Source organism: Prionailurus bengalensis, chromosome X, assembly GCF_016509475.1.
Source record: "Prionailurus bengalensis isolate Pbe53 chromosome X, Fcat_Pben_1.1_paternal_pri, whole genome shotgun sequence".
Taxonomy (NCBI): domain Eukaryota; kingdom Metazoa; phylum Chordata; class Mammalia; order Carnivora; family Felidae; genus Prionailurus; species Prionailurus bengalensis.
Genome location: NC_057361.1, coordinates 72,747,116 through 72,757,198, shown reverse-complemented (window position 1 = coordinate 72,757,198; position 10,083 = coordinate 72,747,116). Strand labels below are relative to the sequence as shown.

Below are 10,083 nucleotides of genomic sequence, written 5' to 3'. Positions count from 1 at the left end.
AAAGAAATCTACACATATAATACAATTCCTATCAAAAAACTGTCAGCATTTTTCAGAGCTAGAACAATCCACAAATTTGTATGGAACCATAAAATACTCTGAATCAGCCAAAGCAACCTTGGAAAAGAAAAGGAAAGTAGGAGGCATCACAATTCTGGATGTCAAATTATATTACAAAGCTGTAGTGATCCACACAGTATTGTACTGGCACAAAAATAGACACATAGTTCAATGGAACAGAATGGAAAACCCAGAAATCAACCCACAACAATATAGTCAATTAATCTTTGACAAAGCAAGAAAGAATATCCAATGAGAAGACAGTCTCTTCAACAAATGGTCTTGGAATAACTGGACAGCAATATGCAAAAGAATGAAACTGAACAACTTTGTTACATGATACATAAAAAATAAATTCAAAGTGGATGAAAGACCTGAATGTGAGACCTGAAACCATAAAAATCCTAGAAGAGAACACAAGCAGTAACCACTTTGACATTGGCCATAGCAACTTCTTTTTAGATATGTCTCTGGAGTCAAGGGAAACAAAAGACAAAATAAACTGCTGGAACTTCATCAAAATAAAAATATTATGCATAGTGGAGGAAGCAATCAACAAGATTATAAGGCAACTGGTGAAATGGGAGAAGATACTTGAAAATGGCATACCTGATAAAGGGTTAGTGTCCAAAATCTATAAAGAACTTATCAAACTCAATATCCCAAAAACAAATAATCCAATTAAAAATAGCAGAAGCCATGAATTGAAATTTTTTTCCCAAGAAAACATACAGATGGGTAACAGACACATGAAAAGATGATAAACATCACTGATCATCAGTGAAATACAAATCAAAACCACAATAAGATATCACCTCACACCTGTCAGAATAGTTAAATTCAACAACACATGAGAAACAATAGGTGTTGGTGAGAATGTAGAGAAAGGAGAATTCTCTTGCACTGTTGGTGGGAATGCAAACTGGTGAAGCCACATGGAAAACAGCATGGAGTTTCCTCAAAAAATTAAAAATATAACTACTCTACTATCCATCAAATGCACTTCTAGGTATTTATCCAAAGAATAAAAAATACTAATTCAAAGGGATACATGCATCTCCAATGTTTATAGCAGTATTATCTACATTAGTCAAATTGTGGAAGGAACCCAAATTTCCACCAACTGATAAATGGATAAAGACGAATTGGAATATATATATACAGTAAAATATTACTCAGCCATAAAAAAGAATTAAATCTTGCCATTTGCAATGATGGGGATGAAACTAGAGAATATCATGCTAAGCAAAATAGTCAGAGAAAAACAAACACCATATGATTTCACTTATATGTGGAATATAAAGAACAAAACAAATAAGCAAAAGGGGGGTAACATAGGGAGGGAGACAATCTGAGAAACAGACTCTCAAGTATACAGAACAAATTGATGATTACTAGCAGGGAGGTGGGCAGGGAGATTGGTTAAATAGGTGATGGGGATTAAGGAGTGCACGTGTGATGAGCACCAGGTGTTTTATGGAAGGGGTGAATCACTATTCAAAACCTAAAACTAATATTACACTGTATATTAACTAACTGGAATTTAAATTAAAACTGAAGAAAAAAACATGGACAAAATATACTCACTGTATGTCAGTAAAGGGTGGAGGACATCAGTGAGACCCTTGACAAAGAGATAAAAAATAACATATCAGAGATGAAGTACTCAATAAATGAAATTAAAAATATAATAGATGGAATAAATAATAGGCCACAGGAAGCAGAACATATCAATGACCTGGAAAATAGAGTAATTGAAAATAATAAAAATGAGCATGTGAGCAATAAAACAAATACTGAATAACGAGAATAAACTTTGAGAATCAGTTCCTCCAAAAGGTGTAGTAACATTTGCATTATAGGGATCCCAGAAGGAAGAGAGAGAAAGATGGGAAGAAAATGTATTTGAAGAAATAATACGTGAAAATTTCCCAAATCTGGGGTAGGAAACAGATTCAGATTCAGGAGACACAGCAATCCTCCAACAAATTCAACCCAAGGAGTCCACACCAAGGCATATAGTAATTAAAATGGCAAAAATTAGTGATAAAGAAATGATTTGAAAGATTATAAGGGAAGACAGTTACATACAGAGAAACCCCATAATGATTTCAGCTTATTTCTAGCAGAAACTTTGCAGGCCAGAAGGGAGTGGCATGATGTATTAGAAGAGCTGGAAGATAAAAATCTGCATCCAAGATTACTCTATCCAACAAGGATATCATTCAGAATAGGAGACATAAAGAATTTCCCAGATAAACAAACTTAAAAGAAACAAAGGTAAACAAATCTCCATGACTTTCATGACCACTAAAAAAGCCTTACAAGAAATGTTAAGTAGGTCTCTGTGAGTAGGAAAAAAAGCAAGATAAATAGAAAGCACAAAATAAAAGGATGTTAAAGATGATATCAAATATCCGAACCATGAAGGGGAAAAGAATAAAGAATGAGTTCAAAAATAAGCAACCATCTACTTAATAGAGACTGTTATATGCAGAAGTTATATATAAACCAAATGTTAACCACAAATCAAAAATTGAAAAAAAATAGTAATACCTCTTTTGCAGCTAGTACCAAGTAATGGGACTCTCTCAGGACACCTGGCACAATCACCACAATACTGGGGGCAAGGGAAAGCCTTACTACAAAAAGCAGAAGTAAGAGCTTGGATGCCCCACTGCCAACACTGAGATTGGCCCCTGCCACATACACACAGTCCACATTTGGGGAGGCAACAAGAAGAACCATGCCTTGAGGCGGATGTGGGGAACTTCACTTAAGACTATAGGTATTGTATGTACAAAACAAGGATTATTGACATTGTCTACAATACATCCAACAATGAACTGGTCTGCACCAAGACCCTGGTTAAGAACTGTATCATGCTCATTGACAGCACACAGGACCCACAGTGGATTGAGTCCTGCTACGCACTGCTCCTGGGCCACAAGAAAGGGCTCAAGCTGACAGAGGAAGAGATTTTAAACAAAACAAAAAAAACTATCAAAAGAAGAAGAAGAAGAAATATGATGAAAGGAAAAAGAAAGTCAAAATCATCAGTTTTCTGAAGGAGCAGTTCCAGCAGGAAAAGCTTCTTGCATACATCACTTCAAGACCAGGCCAGTGTGGCCAGGCAGATGGCTACATGCTAGAGGGCAGAGAGGTAGAGTTTAATCTGTTGAAAATAAAACTCAGAAAGGCAAATATATCTTCCTCCACCCTATATCTAGTCATGTAATAAAGGTGTTTATTGTTCTAAAAAAAGCAGTAATAGATATGCAAAAAATAAAAAGTAAGAAACCAAAGTATATCACTAAAGAAAATCAACAAACCATAAAAGAGAGAAAGAGAAGAAACACAAAAACTACAAAAACAACCACAAATCAACTAACAAAATGTCAATAAATACATATATATAAATAATTACTTTGAATGTAAATGAACTAAATGCTCCAATCAAAATACATAGGGTATCAGAATGGATAAAAAAAAGATTCATCTATATGCTTCCTATAAGAGATTAATTTTACACCTAAAGACACTTGCAGATTGAAAACGAGGGGATGGGGAAACATTTATCATGTAAATGGAGGTCAAAAGAAAGCTGGAGTAGCAATACTTATATCACACAAAATAGACTTCAAGACAAAGTCTGTAACAAGAGATGAAAAGGGACACTATATAATAAAAAAAGGAGACAATACACCAGGATGATATAACAATTGTAAATATTTATGCACCCTAAATGGGAACACACAAATACACAAAACATTTAATAACAAACATAAAGAAATTAATCAATACTAATACAATAGAAGGGGCTTTAACACCCCATTTTCATTGGTGAACATAACATCTAAGCACAAAATAAACAAGGAAACAGTGACTTTGAATGACACACTAACCATATTGATTTAACATAGGATGAGAGGGAACATACCTCAACATAATAAAGACCATATATAAAATGCCCATAGTGAGCATCATATTAAATGCTGCAAACCTAATAGCTTCCCTCCTAAGGTCAGGAACTAGCCAAGGGTGTCCACTCTCACCACTTTTATTCAACATGGTCCTAGTCACAGCAATAAGACAAAAAAATAAATAAAAGACATCCAAATTGGTAAGGAAGAACTGAAACTTTCAATATTTTCAGATGACATGATACTATATACAGGAAACCCTAAAGACTCTACCAATAAACTAGTAGAACTGATAAATGAATTCATAAAAGTCACAGGATACAAAATCAATATAGAGAAATATGTTGCATTTCTTTACACTAATAATGAAGTAGCAGAAAGAGGAATTAAGAAAACAATCCCATTTACAATTCCACAAAATGTAATAAGATACCTAGGAATAAGCCTAACCAAAAAGATCAAAAACTTGTATTCTCAAATTTATAAACATTGATAAAAGAACTCGAAGATGGCACAAAGAAATGGAAAAACATCCATGCTCATGGATTGGAAAAACAAGTATTTATAAAATGTCTCTAATTCCTAAAGCAATCTACACATTTAAAGTAATCCATATCAAAATACCAATAACATTTTTCACAGAGCTAGAAGAAACAATTCTTAAATTTATGTAGAATCACAAAAGACCCCAAAGAGCAAAAGTAACTTTGGTAAAGAAAAGCAAAGCTAGGGGCTTCACAATTCCAGACTTTAAGTTATAATAGAAACATTTAGCAACTAAAGCAGTATGGCATAGGCATTAAAATAGGTGCATAGATCAATGGAACAGAATAGAAAACCCAGAAATAAACCCACAGTTCTATGGTCAATTAGTCTTTGACAAAGCATGAAAGAATACCCAATGGTAAAAAAAAAAAAAAACACAGGCAGTAAGTTCTTTGACATCAGCCATTGCAACATTTTTCTGGATTTGTCTCCTGTGTCAAAAGAAATAAAATCAAAAGTAAACTATTGGGATTACATCAAAATAAAAAGCTTCTCTGTTTATTTATGCAAATGAAACAATCAAGAAAACTAAAAGGCAACCTACAAAATTGGAGAAGATATTTGCAAATTACACACCAATGAAGGATTAGTATCCAAAATATATTAAGAGCTTATAAAACTCAACATTCCAAAAATGAGTAATTCAATTAAAATTGGACACTAGAGAGGACCCAAGATGGCAGAACAGCATGGAAGTTTTTTGCATGTCTCGTGTGCAAGAAATACAGCCAGATCAACACAAAATGATCCTTCACACTGAAAACTAATCTGAGGATTAACACAACAATCTGCACAATCTGAACCACAGAATTCATCAGGTACATGGTGCGGACAGGTGAACGTGGGGAAAGAGAAGTCGCAGAGGGCTGGGAGCTGCTTTTGCGTGCAAAGAGAGGACAGAGACAGCAGGGGGGGATGGAGAATACGAGACAACACCCCCCCCCAAAGCAGCTGGAGAGAAAGTGCAAAATTGGAAATAACTGCAGTGACTGAACTAAAAAGGGAGAAAGGAGAAAGGAGAGGATTTAAATTCCATTAAGACTATAAAGAGGGGGGAGTGCAGAGTCTGAAACTCTGCAGCTTGATACCTGGCAGTGCTCTGGTGGGAGGGGTGATTCCACAGGAGCAAATTGGGGTAAAGGAGGTTCTCGAGCCACATGGGGAGAAGTGGTTCCACTGCTGGAAGCATATTTGGTACAGGCTGTGAGGCCATGAGTCCCAGCAGACCCCAGAGAACAATCACATAAGCTGGTGCTAGAACAAGGTCATTAAGGCTGAAGCCTGGTGCCAGATGTGTTGTGATTTTCCATAATCCCTGAAAAGCTGCTGTTACACTATCTCACGAACTTTTTCTGAGGCAGGCTGGCACCTGGCCACAGTCTCTGGGCATCAGCAGCAGCATGGTCCTGTGAACGTTCCTGGTTGTGGCTGGCACCCAGCCATTGCTCAGTGAGACCCTCCCACAGAGGGGCAGAATGGGTCAAAACCACAGTCCCTCAGAAGTAAGGGGCCAGGAAAAACAGCCACATATAAGACAAAACTTGGGAGGAAGGTGCTTCCTGGGACTTGCTCATGGAATGTGTAAAAGTGGGGAGTGGACGGAAGCCAAAGACAAAGGACGGGTCTGTGATTGCTGATCGGGGAGAACAGAGTTCTAATAATAGAGACTAGGTAGCTGGGTGATGCCATTTTCAACACTCCCGTGCATGCACATACACACATACAAGTGCCACAGCAGTCCACCCCAATAACCTAAGCAGTGCCATCTAGTGAAGAACAGAGCCATTACACTAAGCCCCGCCAAACTGGGGCAACCTCACTCTTCCAGAATGCAAGACTCACCGCCTGCTTAGTTTATGGACTACAAACTGCTTCATAGTTTGACTTCTAGGGGAAAACGAAGTGATTTCAGTCATATTTCAGTCTGTTAGCTGGTCCATCTATTCAATTTTTGTTCTTTTTTTTTCTTTTTTCTCTTTTTTGTTTCTGTTTTTTTTCTTGAATACAGAAAGAGAAAAATTTCATTTTTACTTACATTTTTCTTAAAATATTTTCTTACCTTTTTTTCTACTATATTTTTTACTTTTGTGGAATTTTTTTTAATTTTCTTTAACTTCCATCATTTCATTTTAGTCTACTTCAGTGTATTCATTTTTTCAAAATTTCAAATGATTTCCTTTTTTTCCCTTTCTCCCGCTTTTTTAACAAATCAATCAAGCCATTTTCAACACCCAGACCAAAAAACACCCAGAATCTAGCATAATTTATTCAATTTTGTATGTGGGTGTGTGTTTTTAGTTTTTTAATTTTAATATTTAATTGTAATTTTTTTAATTTTACTTTTTTCTACATCATTAATTCCTTTTCTCCCTTCAACATGACAAAACGAAGGAATTCACCCCAAAAGAGCACAAAGAAACGACAGCCAGGGACTTAACACACACAGATACAAGCAAGCCCTCTGAACCAGAATTTTAAATCACGATTAGAACACTAGCTGGAGTAAAAAATAAATTAGAATCCCTTTCTGTGGAGATAAAAGAAGTAAAAACTAGTCAGGATGAAACAAAATGCTATAACAGAACTGCAATCTCGAATGGAGGCCACAGCTGCAAGAATGGATGAGGCAGAACAGAGAATCAGTGATATAGAGGACAAATGTATGGAGAATAATGAAGCAGAAAAAAATAGGGAGACTAAGAAAAAAGAGCATGATATAAAAATTGGAGAAATCAGTGACTCATTAAAAAGGAACATCAGAATCATAGGGGTTCCAGAAGAGGAAGAGAGAGAAATAGGGGTAGAAGGGTTATGTGAACAAATCATAGCAGAAAACTTTCCTAACCTGGGGAAAGATACAGACATCAAAATTCAGGAAGCACAGAAGACACCCATTAGATTCAACAAAAACCGACCATCAATAAGGCATATCATAGTCAAATTCACAAAATACTTAGGCAAGAAGAGAATCATGAGAGCAGCAAGGGAAAAAAAGTCCTTGACCTACAAGGGAAGAGAGATCAGGTTTGCAGCAGACCTATCCACAGGAACTTCGCCGACCAGGAAAGAGTGGCAGGATATATTCAATGTGCTGAGTCAGAAAAATATGCAGCAAGAATTCTTTATCCAGCAGAGCTGTCATTCAAATAGAAGGAGAGATAAAAAGTTTCCCAGACAAACAAAAATTAAAGGAGTTTGTGACCAGTAAACCAGCCCTGCAAGAAATTTTAAGGGGGACTATCTGAGGGAAGAAAAGATGAAAACAAAAATTAAAAAAAAAGATGAAAAGCAACAAAGATTAGAAAGGACCAGAGAACACCTCAAGAAACTCCAACTCTACAAGCATCATAATGACAATAAATTTATATCTTTCAGTACTCACTCCAAATGTCCACGGACTCAATGCTCCAATCAAAAAACATAGGGTAACAGAATGGATAAGAAAACAAAATCCATCTATATGCTGTTTACAAGAGACCCACATTAGACCTAAGACACCCTCAGGTTGAAAATAAGGGGATGGAGAACCATCTATCATGCTAATCGTCAACAAAAGAAAGCCGGAGTAGCCATACTTATATCAGACCATCTAGACTTTAAAATAAAGACTGTATCAAGAGATGCAGAAGGGAATTATATCATAATTAAGGGGTCTATCCACCAAGAAGACCTAACAATTGTATAACAACTGTAAACATTTATGCGCCAAATGTGGCACCACCCAAATATATAAATCAATTAATCACAAACATAAAGAAACTCATTGATAGTAATGCCATAATAGTAAGGAACTTCAACACCCCACTCATAGCAATGGACACATTATCTAAACAAAAAATCAACAAGGAAACAATGGCTTTGAATGACACACTGGACCAGATGGACTTAAAAGATATATTCAGAACATTTCTTCCCAAAGCAGTGGAATAAACATTCTTCTCCAGGGCACATGAAACGTTCTCCAGAATAGACCACATACTGGGACACAAATGAGCGCTCAACAAGTAAAAAAAGATCGAGATCATACCGTGCATATTTTCAGACCACAATGCTATGAAACTTGAAATCAACCACAGGAAAAAAATTTGGAAAGGTAACAAATAATTGGAGACTAAAAAACATCTTACTAAAGAATGAATGGGGGGGGGTGCCTGGGTGGCTCAGTCAGTTGAACATCCAAGTTCGGCTCAGGTTATGATCTCACAGTTCGTGAGTTCAAGCCCCTTGTTGGGCTCCGTGCTTACAGCTCAGAGGCTGGAGCCTGCTTCAGATTCTGTATCTCCCTCTCTCTGCCCCTTCCCCACTCATGCTCAGTCTCTCTCTGTCTCTCAAAAATGAACAAACATTAAAAAATTCAAAAAAAATGAATGGGCTAACCAAGAAGTTAAAGAGTAAATTAAAAGTACATGTAAGCCAATGAAAATGAAAAAATCACAGCACAAAACCTCTGGGATGAAGCAAAGGCGGTCATAAGAGGAAAGTATATACCAATACAGGCCTTCCTAAAGAGGGAAGAAAGATCTCATATACACAACCTTACATCTTAAAGAGCTGGAAAAAGAACAGCAAATAAAAACCAACGCCAGAAAGAGACAGGAAATAAGAGATATTAGAGAAGAAATCAATGCTATCGAAACCAAAAAAAGAAAAAGAAAATTATAAAGAAACAGTAGAAAAGATCAATGAAACCAGAAGCTGATTCTTTGAAAGAATTGACGAAATTGATAAACCACTAGCCAGTTATCAAAAAGAAAAAGGAAAGGACCCAAACAAATAAAATCAAGAATGAAAGAGGAGAGATGACAACCAACACTGCAGAAATAAAAACTATAATAAGAGAATATTATGAGCAATTATATGCCAATAAAATGGGCAATATGGAAGAAATGGACAAATTCCTAGAAACATATACACTACAAAAACTGAAACAGGAAGAAATAGAAAATTGGAACCATAACCAGTAAGGAAATCAAATTAGTAATCAAAAATCTCCCAAAACAAGAGTCCAGGGCCAGATGGCTTTCCAGGGGAATTCTACCAAACATTTAAGGAAGAGTTAACACCTATTTCCTTGAAGCTGTTGCAAAAAATAGAAATGGAAGGAAAACTTCAAGACTCATTCTATGAAGCCAGCATTACCTTGATTCCAAAACCAGAGACCCCACTAAAAAAGAGAACTATATACCAATCTCCCTGATGAATATGGATGCAAAAATCCTTAACAAGATATTAGCCAATCGGATCCAACAATACATTAAAAAAATATTCACCACAACCAAGTAGGATTTATACCTGGGATTCAGGGCTGGTTCAATATCCACCGAACAATCAACGTGATTCATCACATCAATAAATTAAAGGACAAGAACCATATGATCCTCTCAACAGATGCAGAAAAAGCATTTGGCCAAATACAGCATCCTTTCTTGATAAAAACCCTCAAGAAAGTAGGGATAGAAGGAGCATACCTCGAGATCATAAAAGCCATAAATGAAAGACCCAACACTAATATCATCCTCAATGGGGAAAAACTGAGAGCTTTCCCCCTCAGGTC

At 36.3% G+C, this 10,083-nt stretch overlaps 1 pseudogene; it reads left to right on the top strand.

The window, feature by feature from the left end:
- Window positions 1–2,640: 2,640 nt before the first annotated feature.
- Window positions 2,641–3,298, top strand: LOC122477095 (annotated as a pseudogene).
- The last annotated feature ends 6,785 nt before the right edge of the window (window positions 3,299–10,083 follow it).